Below are 22,664 nucleotides of genomic sequence, written 5' to 3'. Positions count from 1 at the left end.
GGTGCGTTACCGGTTAAGATTATGTGCAGTCATACTTTAGTGTACTTAGAACGCCTAGTAACTGCCTTTGGAAGGTGAAAAATGGTCCGTCAGGTGGAACTGTGGAGCCTTATTAGGTGCCCTGACTTCCAAGAGGAATTACTTCTCCTCTGGAAACAGATAGAAGCTATCCATCCGCCTGGGGGTTGTTGAGTCGTTGGAGTCACCCCCTGCATGATGTTTGAAACTTCCAGTGTGTGGAGTCCTGTCCTGCAGAGGGCCAGCCTCTGCCCACCTCCCAAATCTTGCTAGGTAGGTGTGTCTAATGACAATTAGGTAGAAATCTTGAAACTTAATGAAGAAACACAGCTTATTCAGCCCAGATTTTGACACTTAGGGAGGAATCTTTGGGGAAATTTGGAAAGTACAGGTATTCAAGTTTTTAAGTTTTTTTTTTTTAATTTTTTTAAACATTTATTTCATTTTTGAGGGACAGAGAGAGAGAGAGAGTGTGTGAGTGGACGAGGGGCAGAGAGAGAGAGAGAGAGAGAGAGGAGACACCGAATCCGAAGCAGGCGCCTGGCTCTGAGCTGTCAGCACAGAGCCCAGTGCGGGGCTGGAACCCACAAACCACGAGATTACGACCCCAGTGGAAGTCAGACGCTTAACCGGCTGAGCCACCCAGGGACCCCTCAAGTTCTTAAGTTTTAAAAGCAGACTTCCTGGCTCTTATTTTCTTATTGCCACAGTGGTTGCACGGGACCAGAGTCCTCTTGGCCTTCATTGCAGGTCTTTAATTTTCCCTTGATTATGTTTATAGTTTGATTAGTTTTCCTCTCTGAAATCCTGGACCTTAATTTAAACTTGGAAATACCTTGCTTTGCCTGTGTATTTCTTTAAACTATATTTTAATGCAAATTGGATACCATTTAAAATAGAACACTATGAAGCACTTAGAAATTTCTACAAGTAAACAGCACAAATACGAGTAAAGGAGGTGAAGTTGTTATCTGTTAACTTTTATCTTTGTTATATAAAAATAGTTTCACGTGTTAAATTTTTTTTTTTCATGGCTTAAGTATAATGGCTCGTGTTGCAGCTAGATGAAGATGATGTTTGAAGTCCCCACCTGTTGGCATTGGCTGGACCACAGGGGCCTGTGCTCTGGCTCTCGTGTGGCCTGCAGACCAGGTGGGAAGCCTAGAGCCCACTTCTGGTGCAGGTACGCCCTGTGGGTGCGCACCTCAGTGTGGGTTTCCCGATTTGTGGTCCGGGCCACCGTCCTTTACCCTGCCACTGTACTTCCTCTAAAGGAATAGAATTAATCTTTGCTAGCCCTCTTTAATTTCCTCATTTGTGGCTTTTCTCGTTACGAATGCAGCAGTACCTTCCGAGAGCTCTCTGTCGTCCATGTGAATTCCTGTAGCTGTTGGCATGGGGTCCCCAGCCCCAGCTGTGAGTGGGATGGCTCTCCTCAAATTTTATACCAGTAGGCTTACCTGGTGGTGCTAAACATCTCAGGGTACATTTTAGTCTCACTGGTTTCTTCAGGTAGAATGTGCATCGCGTGGGAACGCCTTGAGAAGTAGGTCTCGTGAATAAGATCTGAATTCGAGGGAGTCAAACCCAAATGTTGGGTTTGCATAATAAAAATTAATGTGACTTGTAAGTAGCTATTTGAAACGCACGGTGTTTGACTACACGGCATGTGATGAGGCGGTTGAAACCATTAAACGTTAACAAGCCAGCCTTCCCTTTTTTCTCCTAAAACCTCATCCACGAATTGGGTTTTGCGGTGAACAGCAGTGTCTGTTGTACATCTAGGCCTTAAAAACACTGGAATTGGAGTGAATTGCTCTCAAACAGGATACCACTGCGTGAGCCCCTTGAGAAAGTTGATGATGTGCAGCCGATTGCTGGGCAAGCAGACAACTCAAGTGCACCTGAGGCAAAATAATCCCACTAGGACAGGCTTGCTGGGGTGGCTCCTCCTGCCTCTGCCTCCTTCCTGTTGCAGAGCCTGCTGCCCTCAGAAGTCTGCCGTGTGTGCTGACGTCTGTGATGCTGGAGAAACACATGAGCAAACAGGGCTGTTAATTCCAAACTATATTAAGTACGGTGAAACCGTTGAGTGCTTTTCTTGGTAAAGAGACAAAAAGTGTTTTTTGAGACTAATAAGGTAAAAGGATCTTGCGGGAAGAAACCAGATAGAGATTTTTACCTTTTTTTTTTTTTAATCTAAAAGGAGAAAAAGTAAAATTAAAGAAATTTTGAAAGAGTTTTTTAAAAACCCACGAAAACTCTAATCACATCATCTAACAAATTCCTGTAACATAACACCTTTTAGTCCCTGTCCCGAGTTTAGGTTTGATTCTTAGCTTCTTAGAACGGTCCAGAATGACAGTATGGTAAGGTTACCTTAAATTTGTGTGAAAAGCTCACACAAATACTCTCTTATCTCTTAGAGATGGATGAGAGGAAAATAACGCTTTCCTTAGATTTAAAATCGGAAGTGTTTTGACCATCTGAATTATATATATACGGACTTAATCTGCCAGAGACAACTATTTTTTTTGAGGACAGATGGATACTAACTATGAAATAAAGGTCGTACTTTACAGCATGATTTGAACAATGTGTTGTATGTTAGGTTTTTGGTCAGTTTCACTGACTGGTAGGTAACTGGCAACAAAATTGTTCTCAGATTAAAATTTTGCAAAAAGGATCAGTTGTATCATAAGAGACTTTGGATTTTGTTATCTTTCGGAAAGAATTAGAAACTCGGAGAGAAATTGGAATCGAATCATGTTTCAGTCCAATCCTGTCTCTGTATTGGAGCTGCTTTGGAGACAGACGAACTTACTGTAAGGTTACTCCTAATGTCACTGGGACGCAGTGATTTCTCCAGCCTCCGCAGTCAGAGTCCTGGGTTCAAACACTGTTAGGGATTTGAGCGATCACCTGATCTGCCCTCCACCCCTGTCCCTGCTGCCCTTGGGTAACCGAGGCTCTTGACATTTTCCCTGATCATTTCAGAGCCAGCTTCTGGTGGGGGTTCTCTTCTCCACGGGACCACCATTAGCCTGGGACTGCCTCTCAGACACCTGCTTTGAAACCCCTATTTTATTGTAGCTTTCCCCTCGTTCCCATCAGCACCTGCCTCGCTGAAGCTCTCGAGCCCACAGAACCAAATGAATTCCTTTCTTGCTGTAGGATTTAACTCCCTCCACCAGGCATCCTAAAATCCTGCTGTTGGGATGCCCTGGGTGGTTCAGTCGGTTAAGCGTCCGACTTCCGCTCAGGTCATGATCTCGGGGTCCATGAGTTCAAGCCCTGTGTCGGGCTCTGTGCTGACAGCTCAGAACCTGGAACCTGTTTCGTATTCTGTGTCTCCCTCTCCCTGCCCCTCCCCCGATCACACTCTGTCTTCCTCAAAAATAAACAAACATTAAAACAACAAAACAGAACAAAAAACCCGGCTGTTCATTCCATCATTCCCTCGTTTTAATATTTCATACTCTGTTACGTTTAATAAATCAGGTAAAATTGACCAAGAAAGACCCATCTGACCTTAGTTGTAGAAGTTGAGATGGACGGCACTTCCGACCGTAGTGTGGAGTGATTTTCTCCAAATATAACGTTACCTTTATTAAAGTAATGCATTTACTTAGTAACTCTGGGTTCGGACTTTCACAAGCAGCCACTTCCAGCCCCTCTGTTTCTGTTTAATAATCCCCTGTCTCAGATCACATTCAGCGGCCAGTGACAACCAAATAACGGCAACTGAACCCAAATCAGGGTGACTTGTATCTCGTGTGGAATTAGCCTGTGGGCAGTGCAGGGTAAGGCAGCAGCCCGTGCCAGGAAGTCTTCAGGGACCAGGGCCTTCTGCCCTCAGCCCAGCATCTTCATCCTAGGCAGTAGGTGCCGTGTTCCTGTGGGAGAGAGCAAGCATCTTGGATACTGGTTATTTAGCAATTCTTGCCTCAGATTCCATGCCTCTGTAAAGCGTGCTTGTACTGCTCACTTTCTGACTTCTCCGTTGACTTTTGTTGAGGGAAAGAAGGCTGTAGAACTTTTATATTCCTTCCCTCCCTGCCTGTCCCCTCTCTTCCTTTTTCCAAATATGGTTATATAAGAATTTCTGTTTAAGTTGGTAGTGTTTATGTTATCATTAGGCAAATAAATACCTTAACAACTGAGCCACATGGGGTGCAGTTAGTGCCCTGTCTTGACCGAGACGGAATTATTTCTGTGTTGATTGGAATGCATTATGTTTTCTCCCTTTAGCTTAGATGCCCGTGTACAGTGCTCAGTACAGGCCCAGCTTTGTAACTGGAGCCCCTCGTCCCCCGCCTCGCCCCGCCTGTCACCTTCCACCCCTCAAAGCCTTTTGTTTTCCTCTTGTCTAGGCCCATTGCGCTCTGAGCCCACTGCTTAGCAGTATTCCTAGGACTTCTCTTCATTCCTTATGGGGACTTTTTTGGTGTCTTTCTGTTGAATTCCCCTTTCTGGATTTCATACCCTTTTCCTTTTGGTAGAGCTAGAAGAAGGGCTTCCCTGAGAAGAGGTTCATCAAGAGATCATTTTTTGAGACCTGAAAAGGTCTGCCTGAAAAGGCTTCTTCCTTACACGTGAATGACAGTCTGCCTGGCTATTGAATTCTAGGGTAGAAGTAATTTTTCCCCAGGAGTGTGAAAGTGTTTCTCCATTACTGTCCACCTTCTGCTGTTAGTAATGAGCAGCCCGACCCCATTGTGATCCCCCAGACTTTGTGTGACTTGTCTGGAAACTCTCGGTCTTCTTTTCACTAACCTTAGCGCTCCTTGGTGGGTCTTTCGGGTGGGGACACTGGGTCCTATGGCTCTGGAAGCTTTCCATACTGTCTCTTGATGGTTTCTTCTCTGATTTCTCCATTGTAGCCTTTGTGATCTCCTATTATTCAGGTGTTGGACCTTCTAGAGTGTGCTGCTAATTTCCTTTTCCTGCGTTTTTCCATTCATTTATCTGTTTGTTCTGATTTTTTGGGAAGAGGTCCTCAACTGTGTCTTTTAGTCCTTACATTGCTCTTTTATTTCTGCTGTGATATTTTTCACTTTTGCTCTCAGCATTCCTTTTTATAACATCCTGTTTTTGTTTCGTGAAAGCGATGCACTTTTTTTAAACATTTCTTTTTGTTCATTTTGTGTTGATTTCTGTGCACACGTAGATGTTATGTCGACATTTTCTTCTCTTTCCTGCGTTGTCCCTTTCTTCTGAGTTTTCCTTCTCTTTTCTGCTTTGCTCCTTGTCTTTGATGTCAGAACCTTTTCTCTGAATGTCTGCTGATCGTTGGCTGTCTTTTCGTAATTGCGAGTGGACCGATTGAAAACTCCCCTTGTGCGTGGACAAACTTTAAGTGTGGAGTCTCACCATTAGGAGATAGGACAGGGGCCCACCAATTTGAGAGGTACTACCAGAAGTTGCTAATTTTTTCTCTGGACCTGTCAGTTCCCGCAGAGTGGTGTTTCTGGTCCTGTCTGGGCACTGGGGGGTATTGTGGATATGCTGGCTTTTGGGGAAGGTGGGATAAGGTGGAGAGTTGATGGGGAAGGGACAGAAGGAGTTCTGGGGTGTAGCTGCTGCTCCTATAGATTTGAAGCCAGTCCCGTTTTCTTTCTGTTACTGTTTGGACCCCCAGAGATCCCGGTGCTTCTAATCATTCCTGAGCCGCCTAACCCCTACCTCACATGCAATAACTTTTGGTTTTCTAGCTTTGCTAAATTAGTTACCACTTGGCCACTTTCTTTTCCCACTGTGCAAGATTACGTTAACATTTCTAGGCTGCTGTCATCTGTCATTTGTTCAACAAGTATTTTTTTAAGGACCTGAAAAGTGCCAGGCACTGCAGTGGTTAACGGAATACCTGTTCTCCTGGAGCTCATGTTATCCATGAAGCTGTGTCCCGTTGTAGTCATACGCTGTCATTCTACTAGGGTTTCCAGATGGCGTAAAGATAAGGTAGGTTTTCTGAAAGGTACCCTATTTTTCATTTCTGTATGAAGTCAGGATAGACTTGGATGTATTGGCATTTCTATTCCTATACTTACTCATTTATTAGAAAGCTTCTCCCCTAAGTAGAAGGAAGACATGGAAATGTGGGAGGGCAGGTTTTTCTCTAGGAACTGCATTCTAGTGGGACAGGGAGAGGAAGAGGGAAAAGGGATGTGAAGAAACGGGAGTTACATGATAGGGGTGCACTGAAAACAGAAAGAGGGGTGCCTGGAGAATGCTTATTCAGATTGCTGCTAACCGGCTACTCTAGGGTGGGCGCAGGGGTGAAGCCAGGAGGGACCTCTGGAGACCATAGCGTGGAGATGTTTGCAGTTGGGTGTTTGTGACTCGGGCCATGTGTGTAAACTTTGACCTTTCTTTTTTTTTTTTAATTTTTTTTCAACGTTTTTTATTTATTTTTGGGACAGAGAGACAAAGCATGAACGGGGGAGGGGCAGAGAGAGAGGGAGACACAGAATCGGAAACAGGCTCCAGGCTCCGAGCCATCAGCCCTGAGCCTGACGCGGGGCTCGAACTCACGGACCACGAGATCGTGACCTGGCTGAAGTCGGACGCTTAACCGACTGTGCCACCCAGGTGCCCCTATCTTTGACCTTTCTTTAAGTGACACAGAGGTGATTCTGTTTAACTCCCAAGTTCTTGGTCTGTAGGAAGATATCACCAATTTAAAATCAAGAGCAGAAGGAGAAATGTTCTTGCCACTCATAATTTTCTAAAAACATAAGTAACAGAAATGAAATCCAAAGGTAAATAGACCTCCTTTACCGTGACACCCTAATTCCATTTTAAGGCTGTTGTACTTTACCCTTTTCCTGTGAAAGAATTAAACTGAAATCATTGGATTTCTCTCTTTTTGTTTAAAAAAAGTAAAATCAGGGAGTTGAATTTATTTTTCAACTTATATATTAAGTATACTATAAAAATATATTTTTAATTGGAAATAGTATTATTTATTTATTTTTAATTTATTATTATTTTTTTTAAAGTAGGCTCCATGCTCAAGGTGGGGCTTGAACTCATGACCCCAGGATCAGGAGTTGCATGCTCTACCGACTGAGCCAGCCAGGCACCCCTGGAAATAGTATTTCTGTTCTTCACTGTTGAGAAAGATGTTGATTCATAATTAATGGGTATACAGCAATCCTTTAAAAGTAATTTTGCAGCTCTGTCACAAATGGATTTGCTCCATTTTTTAACTCTAAGTATTTGAGATCAGATTGTTGAAAAGTCTGTAAGTGTATTAACAAACCACCTTTTTGATGTGCCTTTATTTTTTTTTAATGTTTATTTATTTATTTTGAGAGAGAGTGAGGGAGCAGGGGAGGGGCAGAGAGACAGGGAGAGAGAGAGAGAATCCTAATACCGGACTTGAACCTACCAACCATGAGATCATGACCTGAGCCAAAACCAAGAGTTGGATGCTTAACTGACTGAGCCACCCAGGTGCCCCTCTGATGTACCTTTGAAGTTAATCTGGGAAAATGTCGATGAAACACTGCTTTCGGGTATGTGGGATATATTGTCTAATTAGCAGCAAATTGGGAAATTACTGGGAGTGCTCTATTCCCAGTTTCAGCAGTTAATTCAAGTGTCAAGGATGGCATTTTTATATTAGACTGTATCAGGACAGGAAATGTTTCTGAAAACATCAGCATTATTATGGTTTTATGTAACCAAAGTTGATAAGCCTGGATATGTTTTTTTCTAGAAATATTTATTTTTTTAAAAAGCAAGGTTTGTATTTTTGAAGTTTTGATAATCCTTGTGAAATAATATGTTAAGATGGTTACTGAAACAAAAGCTGCTGTCTATCAGCAATATGAGAGAAATTTAAATTACATAGCTGATTAAGCTTACTTTAGTTGGAAAGAAACATTTCTCTGCCTTTTACAATTACCAGATGATTTATTTACTTTTTCTTTCTTTTTTTGGTAACAGCTTTATTGAGATATATATGATTCACATACATTTTACCTGTTTAAATGGTACAGTCCAGTAGACTATATTAATAGAGTTGTGCAATCATCTCTACTCTGTAATTGCAAACATTTTCATCACCTCTGAAAGAAGCCCTGTACCCTTTAGCTGTCACCCCACCTCCCTCCTTTCCACTGATCTCATCTCATTATATATTTACCTGTTATGGACATTTCATATAAAAATTTTTTTTTAATCATTGTTTATTTTTGAGAGAGTGAGAGAGAGACAGAGTGAGAGCAGGGGAGGAGCAGAGAGAGAGGGAGATACAGAATCCGAAGCAACTCCAGGGCCCGAGCTGTCAGCACAGAGCCCGACATGGGGCTCAAACCCGTGAACCGTGAGATCGTGACCTGAGCCGAAGTCGGATGCCCAACCGACTGAGCCACCCAAGCGCCCCCTGGACATTTCATATAAATGGAGTCTTACAGTATGTGGTCTTAAAAAATTTTTTTACTTATTTTGAGAGAGAGAGAGAGAACACGAGCAGGGGAGGGACAGAGGGAGGGAGAGAGAGAATCCCAAGCAGGCTCTGTGCTTTCAGAGATGTGTCTCAGTCTCATGCACTATCAGATCATGACATGAGCCAAAATCAAGAGTCAGAGGCTTAACCGACTGAGCCACCCAGGCGCCCCAATATGTGGTCTTTTGTGACTGATTCCTTTTGCTTAGCATCGTGTATTTCGGGGTGTCTCTGTATTTTGTTCCTTTCTGTTCCAGATAACATTCTGTGACACGGATAGTCCACTTGTTTATTCACTCAGCAGTTGGTGGATGTGTGGGTTGTTTCCACCTTTTGGCCGTTGTGAAGAATGCTGCTGTGAACATTAATGCACCAACTTTTGTGTGGACATACGTTTTTCATTTCCCTTGGGTGTATGCCTGGGAGTAGAATTGCTGGATCATTCGGTAACTCCGTGCTTAACATTTTGAGGAACTGCCGGATTGTTTTCCATAGAAGCACGTAAAGGTTCCAGTTTCTCCATATCCTTACCAACAATTGGTATTGTTTGTCTCTTAAATTCTAGTCGTCCTAGTTGGCATGAAGTGGTCTCTCATTTTAGTGCAAGTGAGCAAGGAGCAGAGCGAGAGAGAGAAGTGGGGTTCATCTGGGGCTTGTGATTTTTACCCGATGCGGGGCTCGAGCTCACCAGCTGTGAGATTGTGACCTGAGCTGAAGTCCCAGGCTTAATGACTGAACCACCCAGGCGCCCTCTCATTTTAGTTTTGATTTACTTTTTTCCTAAAGGCCAATGGTGTTGAGCATCCTTTCTTGTGTTTATTGGCCATTGCTATGTCTTCTTTGGAGAAATATCTGTTCTTTTGTCCATTTTTAAATTGTGTTGTCTTTGTTGAGTTGTAAGAGTTCTTTATATATTCTGGATATTGAGCCTTTGTCAAATGTATAATTTGCAAATAGTTTCCTTTATACTGTGGGTTGTCATTTCACATTCTTGATAGTTTCCTTTGAGGCACAGAAGTTTTTTTTTTTTAATATTTTTAAATGTTTATTTATTTTTGAGAGACAGAGAGAGAGAGAGAGAGAGAGAGAGAGAGAGAGAGAGACAGACAAAGCATGAGTGGGGGAGGAACAGAGAGAGAGGGAGACACAGAATCCGAAGCAGGCTCCAGGCTCCGAGCTGTCAGCACACAGCCCATCATGGGGCTTGAACCCGCCAGCTGTGAGATCATGACCCAAACTGAAGTCGGACACCCAACCAGGACTGAGCCACCCAGGCGCCCCATGGCACAAAAGTTTTTAATTTTGATGAAGTTTAGTTTAACTTCCCTTTCGTTGCTTTTGGTGTCATAACCAAGAATCCACTGCCAAATCCAAGGTCACAAAGATTTATACCTGTGTTTTCTTCTAAGAGATTTGTAGCTTCAGATCTTACCTTTAGGTCTTTGATCCATTTTGAGTCAATTTTTGTATATGGTATGAGATAGGGGACCACATTCTTTCTCTCGCATGTTGGTGTCCTGTTTTCTCAGCACCATTTGTTGAAGAGTCTGTTCTTTCCCCCCATGGAATAGTCTTGTCTCCTTGTCACAATCGTTTGATAAATGTATTGGTTTAATTCTGGGCTCTCAGTTGTGTCCTGTTGATATTTATGCCTATCCTTATGCCAGTACCAACTGTGTCTTGATTACTGTTGCTTTGTAGTAAGTTTTGAATTCAGGAAGTATGATGCCTCCAACTTTGTTCTTTTTCAAGATTGTTTTGACTCTTTTGGGTTCCTTGAATTTCCATTTGAATTTTAGCATCAACTTGTCAATTTCTATAAAGAAGCCATCTGGGATTCTGATAGGGATTGCGTCAAATCTGTAGATTAGTTTGGGGAGTATTGCTGTTTTAACAATATTAAGTCTTGTATCTATGAACATAATGTTTTTCCATTTATCTAGATCTTTTAAATTTTTTTTCAAAAATATTTTGTAGTTTTCATGGGGCATCTGGCTGGCTCAGTCAGAAGAGCATGCAGGTCTTGATCTCAGGGTTGTGAGTTCAAGTAGAGACTACTTAAGTAAATAAACTTAAAAAAATTTTTGTAGTTTTCAGAGTTTAACCTTTTCATATTGGTAAAATACATAAGATAAAATTTTCCATTTTAACATTTTAAGTGTTTATTTGGTTGCATTAATTATATTCACAAAACAAAATATAAGGTTTGCACTTATTTTGTTAAATTATTCCTACGTTTTTTTTAATGCTATCGTAAATGGAATTGTTAATCTCATTTTCAGATTGTTCATTGTAAACGTATACAGATACAATTGAACTTTTTATATTGAGCCCGTATCCTGCAAAATTGCTGAACTCATTTATTCTAATAGTTTTTAGTGGATTCCTTAGGATTTTTATACATAAAATCATGTCACTTGTGAATAGAGATAGTTTTGCTTCTTCCTTTCCAGGCTGGATGTTACTTCTTTCTGTTGCTTAATTGCCCTGGCTAGAACCTCCAGCACAATGTAGAATAGAAGTGGTAAGAGTGGAAATTCTTGACAAAACGTCTGAGTCTTTCTCCATTAAGTTTGGTTTTAGCTGTGAGGTGTTTTTTTTTCTTTTAGGTTTATTTATTTTGAGAGAGAAAGAGCGCGCGCGCACACACACACACACACACACACACACACGCATGGGGGAGCGGCAGAGAGAGAGAGAGGGAGAGAGACAATCCCAAGCAGGCTCTGTGCTATCAGTGCAGAGCCCGACATGAGGCTCAATCTCCCATACCACGAGATCATGACCTGAGCCGAAATCAGAGTCAGATGCTTACTTGCTTGAGCCACCCAGGGGCCCCAAACTGTGAGTTTTCATCAATGCCCTTTATCAGGTGGAGGAAGTTTCCTTCTATTCTAGTTTGTTGAGTGTTTTTTCCATAAAAGGGTGTTGGATTTTGTCAATTACTTTTTCTGGGTCCATTGAGATAATAAGGTGGCTTTTGTTTCTCATTCTGTTGATGTATAGTGTATTACATTAACTGATTTTTGTATGTTGAACCAACCTTATGTTCTTGGGATAAATTCCACTTGGTCATGGTGCATGATTGTTTTTCAGTGTTGGCTGGATTGGTTTACTAGTAGTTTGTTGAGGATCTTTACGTGAATAATCAAAAGAAATACTGGTTTGCAGTTTTTTTCTTTCCTTGAATGTCTTTGGTTTTGCTATCAGGGTAGTACTGGCCTTATAGAATGAGTTAGGAAATATTCTCTCTTCAGTTTTTTTTTTGTTTTTTTTTTTTTTGGTGAGAGTTTGTGAAAATTTTGTATTCTTTAAATGTTTGATAGAATTCACCCGGAAATCTATCTGAGCTTTTCTTTGTGGTTAGTTTTTTGACTATTGGTTCAACCCCTATACTTGGTATAGATCTATTCACACTTTCTCTTTCTTCACGAGTCAGTTTGGTAATTTTTATCTTTTTCAGGAATTTGTCCATTTTATCTAGATTAAATTTGTTGGCATAGAGTCTGTTCATAGCATTTCTTAATCCTTTTATTTCTCTAAGATCTGTAGTAATGCCTCCTCTTTCATTTCAATTTTAGCAATTTGAGTCTTCTCTTTTTTCTTGGCCATCCTTAAAAATGGTTAAAATGGCAAGTTTCAGGTTTCACCAACAATAAAAAAGTAACTGCAAGTAAAAGTAATTTAGATCCATCTATGCTGTTAGTTTTTTCTGCGCCCTGTACGGTATTTTATTCATGTATCACAGTTTATTCGTTCACTCTGGATGGCCATCTGGATTGGCCAGTTTTGGGGCTATTAATGAAGAGTTCTACTGGAAACTGCTTTGGTTTTTAAATTCCCCAGAGAGTTTCTTTGACTCCAATGCATCTATCATAAGTCAATTTTTCTTTAAAAATTCCTTTACGAACATTTTTTTAGTTACTTTTTGGTAACCTTGAACTCTAATAGTTTGTGGAGGGTGGTCATGGATGTTCCAAGTTACAGTTCTTTGTGATTTAGGATTGCCCCTGGTGCCAAGTATTAAAAATCTCAGAACATAAATCACAAAACTTATATTAGGCCAGTGCTATTATTATTTGAAATAGTTTTAAAATTATAAAAATAACATGTGTTCATGATTTAATAAATTGAAACAGTGCAGAATGGTATGCCATAGAAAGTAAAAGTCTTTCTCCTCCTAATTTATATAAGTTTTTAAAATTTACTTTTAAATTTTAGAGCATATTTTAGACTTCCCACTAAAATTGAATATTGATTTGAAAGGATTTTTAATATCAGAATATATTTCTATTCATAGTTTTAAAATTTTCATGAGAAATTAATGTTGAAATATGGTAATTACATATATCAAGAGGGTTGTGAGTTTTGTCTTAGATAGGCTTAGTTTTTATTGTTTATATTAATATATATAACGCTAGTGAATCATTCATGCATTCCCAGGATGGAGTAAAGTACACTTAGCCATGGCGTTTTTTTTTTTTCCCATAACTGCACAGCCGAACCTGTCGTGTTCATGTTTCATTAGTTTTAAATTTATATTCCCAGCTGTAAGGGGGGGAATCTGTAGTTAGTGGACTCATGTATAAAATAACTTAATTGCTTTCATTTTCTTTTATCTGTGACATCATTTTTAAATTAATTTTCACTAAAGAGTTAATTAGGGGAATCACCAGTTTTATGTTGTCAAAGCTTATGGCATTTATGTCCTGTTCTGTGACTATAATGAAGTCTTCCTTGTTTTGTCTAAGTTGGTTCTAAGAATTGGAAGCTAATAAATGGCATTTACAGTACAAGCATACCTTATTTTATTGCACTTCACTTTATTACGCTTCACAGATACTGCATTTTTTACAAATTGAAGGTTCGTGGCAGCCCTGTGTCAAAACTAGTCCGTCAGCACCATTTTGTTACAGCATTTGCTCACTTCATGCCTCTGTCACATTTTGCTAATTCCTGCAGTATTTCAAACTTTTTCATGATTATTGTATTTGAGTTACTGCAGTTGCATGGTAAAACTTTAATGGATGAGGAGTTGCTTCTGATGGGTGAGCAAAGAACGTGGAACGTGGACTCTTGAGATGGAATCTATTGCTGGTGGAGATGCCACGAAGATTGTTGACATGACAACAGAGGACGTAGCCGATCACATAAACTTAGCTTGATGACGCGGCTGCAGGGTTTGAGAGGCTGGGCTCCCATTTTCAGAGTTCTACTGTGGGCCAAATGCTATCAGAGACCATCGCAGGCTACAGAGAAGTTGTTCGTGACCGAGAGTCCATCCCTGTGGCAGACTTCATTGTTGTCTTGTTTTCAGAAGTCCCCACGGCCTCCCCAGCCTCCACCTATCGCCTGCCAGGTCAGCAGCCAGTACCATCGAGGCAGGCCCTCCACCAGCAAAAAGTTGACTGACTGAGAGCTCAGATGATGGTTAGCATTTTTTTAGCAACAAAGTATTTTTAAATTGAGGTATAAACACTGACTTTTGAGACATAATGCTATTGTACATTTAACAGACTACAGTATAGTATAAACGTAACTTTTACGTGTACTGGAAAACCAAAAAGTTCATTTGATTCCTTTATTGCAATATTCACTTTATTGTGTTAGTCTGGATACCTGCAGTATCTCCGAGGTACACCTGTAATTATGGTTATGTAACTTGTATTCACTGTGAAACCGAGTTGTGTGACTGGACCCAGAGAGAAAGTGCCTATCTGTGCCTTGAGCAGGAGAATCTAACTTCCTTTGCTGCTGCTGAGTCATATTCTACGATTGTTTATGTTCACCATCACTCTTTATTGGATTCTTTTTTTTTGGTGATTTGCTAGAGACTTTTCATGGTGAGGAGAGGATACGTGTGTTATACATAGATGCTCAGTATAGTACGTGTATGTAACATTTTTCTCCCACGTAAGGATCGGGGTGGTGATCTTTCCAAATTATCGAATGTCTAAAAATGACTTACTGTCTCCTCATTTTATTGGTGGTCTGCCTGAGTATGGAATTCTAGGTTCACAGCGTCTCCCTCTTGAAGAAGGTATCGTGATGAGGTGTTCTGTGGTGGGTGGCTGTGATTTCATCTCTTTTTGAGGCCACTAATTAGAATGTTTCAAAGCTGTCTTCTCTGATTTATCTGTTTCTTGTGGAGTCTGTGCTTTGTTCATCTTGGAACTTTTCCTTTAAATACAGGTAGTCCTTGGATATCCGTTTGTCGTGGACTTTTCCCTAAAAAGAATACAGAATTATTAGTCCCTATTGAATGGTGATATTTTTGAGTACTGCTAGATCCTTGGTCGATCAGATTTTATATTTTTTCTTCTCCAGTAGCATTTTTGTCACGATTGGTTTGTAATATAACTTCACTGAATACTAAGACTAAAACCTCAAAACACCGACGCCATTCTGTCAATATCCACTCCATAGCACCACCCACATCCGTTCTCTTACGGTTTATTTTTCCCCTGCCACCCCAGTTCTTGTTGATTGTATTGCAAATTTAATGATGCTGAAAATACTACATGTATTATCTGAGAAGAATATTTTCCGGTAATGAGCTGTAAGTGTTTTTAAAAATAGAGGTTGGGGGCCCCTGGGTGGCTCAGTCGGTTGGGCGTCCGACTTCGGCTCAGGTCATGATCTCGCGGTCCGTGAGTTCGAGCCCCGCGTCGGGCTCTGGGCTGACAGATCAGAGCCTGGAGCCTGCTTCGGATTCTGTGTCTCCCTCTCTCCTGACCCTCCCCCACTTGCACCCTGTCTCTTCCTGTCTCTAAAAAATGAATAAACATTAAAAAAATTAAAAAAAAAATAAAGGTTGGTGTGGAGAAATAAACCTTTTTCATTTTGCACGAAGTGTCCTCTAGTGGCGCCATTGGGGCGGAGTCTGTAGGTCAACACTTAGCAATAGGAGGATCTCAATAGGCCTTTTCAAAGCAGAGTCCAAAGTATTGCTCTGCAGTGTGGGTCAGGTTCAGGGTGAGCATCTGTTATGCTCAGTACTGAGACCATTAGTCACGTCAGCTTTGCAGAGTTGGTACAAAATTTTTACCAGCTCGTAAAACTGTTTTACGACCAGAAGGAATGCCAGCAATAAAACAAACGAACTCCTAACAAATCAACTGGGCACGTAGCAATTTTCAGGTTCGGATATGCTTCCAGTGACGAAAACTCCCGTGTTGTTGGTGACGAGCTTGTAGTGATTTGGATTCGGTCATTCTGATTTGAGTATTTGTAAATGGAGACTAATTTTTCACAAATGTCTAGCCTGATATCCCACGTCAAGCCTTTGACTGTACTCTGTTTAGATACCATGAAATACTGGATGACCCCTGTATGAAAATGTCACTCCTTTTTTGGAGTGGCTTGAATTTTTCATATGTTGATTGGTTGATTATTTATTTGTTTATTTGTTTGTTTGTTTATTATTGAGAGAGAGAGGATGAACAGTTGGGGAGAGGCAGAGAGAGAGGGAGACACAGAACCTGAAGCAGGCTCCAGGCCCTGAGCTGTCAGCACAGAGCCCGACGCGGGGCTCGAACTCAACAACAGTGAGAGCGTGACCTGAGCCGACATCGGACACTTCACCTGCTGAGCCACCCAGGCGCCCCTCATGTGTTGATCTTCTTTATTTTCGTGATCAGTGTTCATAAAGGTGGTAGCAGTTGGCAGTATTTCCTACTCCGAATTTAAACTTCTTTTATTATGGGAAATTTCAGGCATAAAGAAGTAGACACTGGGATGATGAACCCCAGTTGAATCACCTGTCAAATCCTGGCCAGTCTACTTCATTTTTATCCCCCTGTTCCCCAAAAGGATTATTTTGAGGCAAATGCAAGACATTTGTGGTTTTAGTTGTAAATGCTCCTGTATATACTTTGAGAAGATAAAGACTTTCCTTAAAAACATAGCCATAATGACATTATGACATTGAAAAACTAACAGCAAAGTTCTCAGTGTCGTGCAATATTCAGTCATGGTTTATTTATTTACTTTACTTAAAAAAAAATATTTAGTTTTGAGAGGGAGAGAACATGCGAGTGGAGGAAGGGCAGAGAGGGAGAGAGAGTCCCAAGCGGTCTCTGTGCTGTCAGCCCAGAGCCCATCACTGGGGCTTAACTCACAAACCCGTGAGATCATGACCTGAGGCCAAATCAAGTGTTGAGCCACCTGGGTGCCCCTCAGTCATGGTTTAAATTTCCTTTTTGGTGGTGTATTCAGTTGTTTTACAGGAGCTCAAGCCAAGTCTGCATGCGGTGTTTGGGCTGCGCTCATCCTAAATCTTTTGCCCTGGAGGCTCCACCTCCCTCCCCACCCCCCTTTTCGGTTCCTTTGTTGAAGGAACCCGGCCAATTTGCCCTGTCCTGCTTGCACCATTTTAACTTAGTTCGAGTGTTTTCCTTACTGGACAAATACAGCTTTTGACAAATCATCATCATACTGTTGGTCCAGTATATTTTGTGGGAAATAGAGCTATTTGGGGTTTATAAATTGTTGTAAAAAATGTGATATTTCTTATTTTATTTGAAGTGTTTTTTGTTTTGTTTTGTTTTTGTTTTTTACTGTTGTGAAGTACGTTTTTCATCAGTGGCTGACGTGGCTATGATCCTGAGTGTGAGCCGGGTGTTGGGTTAGCCGTGACCGAGGTTGGTGGTTAATGTTCCCAGTGGTGATGCAGGGGCTGGGGTGGGGCGGTGGGGTGGCAGGGTGGGCATCGATGGCCTCTCTTCTCAGCCTTGTGGACGTTCTTGTGGACTCCTGAGTGTGGCTGCAGGGATGCCTCTCCTCCCCCAGCCTGCAGGTCTGATTCCCCTCCCCCAGTGTTTCCCCCGTAGGGCATCTTAATGAACCCCAAGTATTTAAAGGGTTGATTCATGTTTAGCTAAAATCCTTCCCTTTTCCCCATACTTTACATCGACTTGTTCAGTTTTTTCCTATTAGTTTCTTTTTTTTTTTAAGTTTATTTATTTTGAGAGAGAGCATGCGTGCCTGCATGAGCACGATGGGGGGGGAGGGGCAGAGAGCGAGGGAGAGAGAGAATCCTAAGCACGTAGTCTGATTCAGGGCTCCGTTTCAGGAACTGTGAGATCATGACCTGAGCCGAAACCAAGAGTTGGATGCTTAACCGACTGAGCCACCCAGAGGCCCTTTTCCTATTAGTTTCTTACAACGCTTTATATTAGGGAAATTAACAACCCCTTTTCTTATATATGTTTTTCTTTGCCTTTTGTGAGCACTTGCCCGTGTTTTGTTCTGAGTTTATGACTACAAGGTGACGTATAGGGTGCTGGGGTCTGAGCTCTCAGGTGCTGTCTTCCTTTCTAGCTGGATGTCTCCCCTTCTTGGGATGGGTGTCCCCCTACTTCCTGTGCTGGAGAGAATGCTGCGTGGCCCTGGGGTGGCAAGGCAGGGCCTTTGGTTTTCATGGAGTCTGGGTGTGTGAGAACCTCCAGGAGCACGCGGTTCCCCATCCCCAGGGGTGGCATGTGTCTGGCTGGAGTGCCTCCGGGTTGGGGAGAGGGGGCACCTCCAGTGCCTGGGGGTTCAGGGTAGTGAACAGGGACCTACGTGCAGGATGTGGGTAAGTGGGCCCCGGGGATGCAGTGGTCGGGGGTGGTGAGAGCGAGGACTCTGAACCCTCATCTCAGGCGCTCTGGTTCTGTAACTGAACTTGTGAAAAGTTAGCTCCCTGTACTGGGCATCTGTGGGTGATGCTGCAGTCCAGCTCCCAGAGACCTGGTGGGGTGGGCTGTCCAAAAAACACCTGTAGTGTGGCTGAGCAGGGCTGTGCTGGTGGCGGCGGGGGGGAGCAGCGGCCAGGCGAGTGCCGAGGCCAGGAGCTGAGTGCAGGTGTGGGTATGTATTCAGTTCGCTCAGAAGCACCAGAGATTCTGGAAAAGTGTGGTTGTGATCAGATATTGTAGTAGAATTCACTTTCACTGAAGGACTGGTTTAAGGAGAATGCAGTTTTGACCAATCCTTTATCATGCAGATGCAGACTGCACAAAGCCAGGCATCCTTTTTTGAAGTGTTAAACATTTGCCAGCCTTCCAATAAAGTTTTACTGATTTACAGAAAGCTTCTGTCATTTGCCTTGTTTTTAGTGTGTTTCATCTCTGGCTTACCAGAGGCTTCCCAAAGGCCACATGGAACCAGAGTAATTCTTTAAAAAGTCTTGGATAAAAGCAGCTTTCTTCCTATTTATTTATTCTGGGGACAGTGAGTTAAAAGATTCAGGAGGACGTCTACCCTTTCTTCTCTACTAAGTGTCTCGATTATAGTCCTATGTGTCTTATTTCTTTTATGCCCTCATTTTTATATTACTGAAAAAGTATCAAGCACAGAGGGTTTGTTTTTTATTTTATTTTGATGCTTATTTATTTTTGAGAGACAGAGATAGAGCAGAAGTGGGGGAGGGGCAGAGAGAGAGGGAGACACAGAATCCAAAGCAGGCTCCAGGCTCTGAGCTGGTAGCACAGAGTCTGACATGGGGCTCGAACTCATGAACCGTGAGATCATGACCTGAGCCGAAGTCAGACACTTAACCAACTGAGCCACCCAGGCTCCCCTTGTTTTCTTATTTTAAAAATGTATCTTAGAAATGCTTGGGTTCAGTTGGATAATGTGACATACCATGTAATGTAGGTAATGTGGCATCCAGCCTGACAGATGTAATTGTTGATGTTTAATTAGCATTTAAAATTTTTTTTTTAACGTTTATTTATTTTTGAGACAGAGACAGAGCATGAACGGGGGAGGGGCAGAGAGAGAGGGAGACACAGAACTGGAAGCAGGCTCCAGGCTCTGATCCATCAGCCCAGAGCCCGACGCGGGGCTCGAACTCACGGTCTGTGAGATCGTGACCTGAGGTGAAGTCGGATGCTCAACCAACTGAGCCACCCAGACGCCCCTAAAATTTTTTTTTTTTTTAACATTTATTTATTTTTGAGACAGAGAGAGACAGAGCATGAACGGGGGAGGGCCAGAGAGAGAGGGAGACACAGAATCTGAAACAGGCTCCAGGCTCTGAGCAGTGAGCACAGAGCCCGACGCAGGGCTCGAACCCACAGACTGAGATCATGACCTGAGCTGAAGTCGGACGCTTAACCGACTGAGCCACCCAGGCGCCCCCAAGTAATTAGCATTTAAAACAAGGGAAGCCATTTTTATCACATCTAAAGTATTACTGTTCAAACTGTTCAAACAATTTTTATAAGCCTCTTTTTAGGGGAAAAAACCCCCACACAAGCAGGTTCTTCTACACGTTTAGAAGCATTTTGATGAAGCACTGTTTCCACCTTAGCCTTGTTGCCTTGGTCAAGGGCTTTGGAACAATGTGCCTGGAGCACCCGGAAGCATGAGCTTTGAGACTACAGTGGATGACAGCTGGTGGAAGGTGGTAGCTGGCCCTGGAATAGGGGGTGAGGCTAGGCAGAGAAGCTGGCCTTTCTTCATGGCTCCTTTCTGGAAGGAAACAGGGTATCACTTTGTTTTTAATGGGTTTTTTTCTTTGTCTTTTTGAGACAGAGAGAGCGAGCAAGCACAGGAGGGGCAGAGACAGAGGGAGACATGGAATCCGAAGCAGGCTTCAGACTCTGAGCTGTCAGCACAGAGCCTGATGTGGGGCTTGAACTCATGAACCATGAGATCATGACCTGAACCCGAGTCGGGCGCTTAACCAACTGAGCCACCCAGGCGCCCCAGGGTATCACTCTTGAGAGCAGCCTGCTGGGTTCTTTCCCCTGGTTCAGAAGCAGTGGCCTGGAAAGTCAGCGAACTGCTTACTGGAATTGCTGGATGCGTTGCCCTTTTGAATCTTCCTTTCCTGCTTGTTTTCATGTCTGGCCACTGGAAACTGAGGACCAGGTTCTAGAAGATTCATGTAATTTTTGTAGAGACAGTCTTTTCCCTTCCAGAGACTTCTATTCCTCATATAAAAATACAGAGCTAGTGGCTAAAGAAAGTAAAATCTAGAATGGATTTTAGGTAAAGGGAAGATTACCTGTAAAAAGGATTACTCTTAACCTTTTTTTTTTTTTTTTTTTCCCTTTACACCATAGTATTCCTGGTATATTGACCATTCAGTTCAGAGTGATCAGTGATTGCCACGTGGACTTGGATCGTTGAATATTTAGCTCTGGGTGGCTGTTGTGGACATTGGAGAAAATGGTTTTTATACAGAAGGTTTACAAGCTTACGTAGGACTCTTCTGGTCTCAGGATGTATGCTAGAATTTTTTAAAAAACATATCTCTGGCATTAATTTGTTTTTCTAGTGTTTTCCAGTCCAGTGAATTTAAATAACAGTCCTTGAAAACAAGAATTCCATATATAGTACTCAGATGAAAGAGTGCTCCGTATGTAAAGGTCATGAGCATGCAGTTATAAGGAAGGGCTTAGATGACGTCGGAGGAGGGTGGGGCTGGGAGGTCAGGGGTTCTTACTCAGTATCCTTAGGGCCAGGCAGGGAGTGTCCCTTCCGCTAAGTGCTGGTGAAAGCAAGTGATGACGACAGGGGCGGGAAGGACTGGAGCAAATGGTAGGCAGCACGGTAGTGGTGGTTTCCGGGCAAGGCCCCGAAGAGGGAAGGCCTGTGTCCTGGGAGAGCCCCAGAGGTGTGGGGTGAGGGACCAGGTGCTGTCTGCCTGAGCACAGGCTAACACCTGAGGCTGCTGGCACTGCAGACGGCTGTCTGTCCCTGTTTGTTTCTGTGGGAAAGAGAATGGGGGTGAGAAGGGGAGCAGTGAGTTTTCCTGTGATGAGCCGATGATCACAACACGATTCTAACGGCTCTGTGTATTGATGCAGTGAGCACTGTGCTCATGGTTCACGTCCACAGTCTCATTTCATTCTCCCAGTGGCCCTCAGTCCAGGGTTCTCTCTCATTTCCTGGAGGCTAGACTGGAGCTCAGATGAACTGTCTTGTAACACCAGTGGGGTGGCCGAGTCTAACTCAGGTGCCTGCTCCCAGCCACTGTGTTTGTTGCTTCGTTTCAGTAACTTCTTTAAATATTCTTCATACCATTTTTTAAATTTTTATTTATTTTGAGAGAGTGAGCAGGTGAGGGGCAGAGAGAAAGAATCCCAAGCAGAGTCCACACTGTCAGTGCAGAGCCCATTGCAGGGCTCGATCTTATGACCCTCAGATCAAGACCTGAGCCGAAATCAAGAGCTTAACTGACTGAGCCACCCAGCACCCCACTAAATGTTCTTAAAACCTCTTAAATAAATGAATCATGTACCCAAGTAGGCTCTGTGGTGACCCCCCCCCCCACCCACCCCCAGGCATAACCCCTTCTTATAGTAGTAGCCACTGCTGTGACCAGTATCACAGGTTAGTTATGCCTGTTTTTCAAAAAGTTTATTATTGTTTTAAGTGTGCAGAGAAGTGATTCTGATATCACAGATTTGTACAACCATTACCACTATCTAATTCTACAACATTTTCACCACCCGTGAAAGAAACCCTACACCCATTAGTAGTCACCATTCCCCTCCCCCAGCCCCTGACATCCTACTTTATGTCTCCATGGATTTGCCTATTCTGGACATTTCATATAAATGCAGTCATAAAATATTTGGCCTTTGTGATGGCTTCTTCATTTAGCAAAATGTTTTTAAGCTTTATCCATGTCGTAGTATGTATCGGTATTTTCTTAATAGTACTTCGTCGTGTGGATAGACAACATTTTGTTTATCTGTTCATCAGTTGATAGGCAGTTGGGTGGTATCTCATTTTTGGCTGCTGTGAATAATGCTGTGAATATTTGTATGCAAGTTTTTGTGTAGACATATTTTCATTTCTGTTGAGTAGATAAGTAGGAATGGAATTGCTGGGTTTGGGGATAAACTCCATGTTTAGCATTTTGTGCAACTACAAGACTGTTTTCCAAAGTGAGCACATCATTGTACAGTCCTTTTAGCAGTGTAGGAGGGTTTCTGTTTTTCCACATCCAGCCAACACTTGTTACTGTTTTTTCTTTTTTATTCTAGCCATGCAAGTGGGTGTGAAGTAACCCATTGTGATTTTGATTTGTATTTCCCTGATGGCTAATCATGTTGAGCATCTTTTCATGTGTTTGTTAGACATTTGTGTATCTTCTTTGGAGAAATGTCTGTTCACATCCTTTGCCCATTTTTAAGTTGGCTGATTTGTCTTTTTATTGGTGAGTCGTAACAGTGTTTTGGTATATTTT

At 42.4% G+C, this 22,664-nt stretch overlaps 1 protein-coding gene and 1 long non-coding RNA gene across 2 annotated transcripts in view; both read left to right on the top strand.

Moving 5' to 3' along the window:
- CDC42BPB (CDC42 binding protein kinase beta) overlaps positions 1 to 22,664 on the top strand; it is a 102,053-nt gene that overhangs the window by 2,602 nt on the left and 76,787 nt on the right.
- The window catches only part of LOC113601473 (uncharacterized), a 29,194-nt gene continuing 13,156 nt past the window's right edge, over positions 6,627 to 22,664 (top strand). Inside the window, exon 1 of the long non-coding RNA XR_003422780.2 lies at positions 6,627 to 13,903. This is a non-coding gene — a long non-coding RNA (uncharacterized LOC113601473). The remainder of the gene's footprint in view (positions 13,904 to 22,664) is intronic.

The sequence above is a fragment of the Acinonyx jubatus genome, chromosome B3 (assembly GCF_027475565.1).
Source record: "Acinonyx jubatus isolate Ajub_Pintada_27869175 chromosome B3, VMU_Ajub_asm_v1.0, whole genome shotgun sequence".
Lineage (NCBI taxonomy): Eukaryota > Metazoa > Chordata > Mammalia > Carnivora > Felidae > Acinonyx > Acinonyx jubatus.
This window is presented reverse-complemented; position numbering and strand designations above follow the sequence as displayed.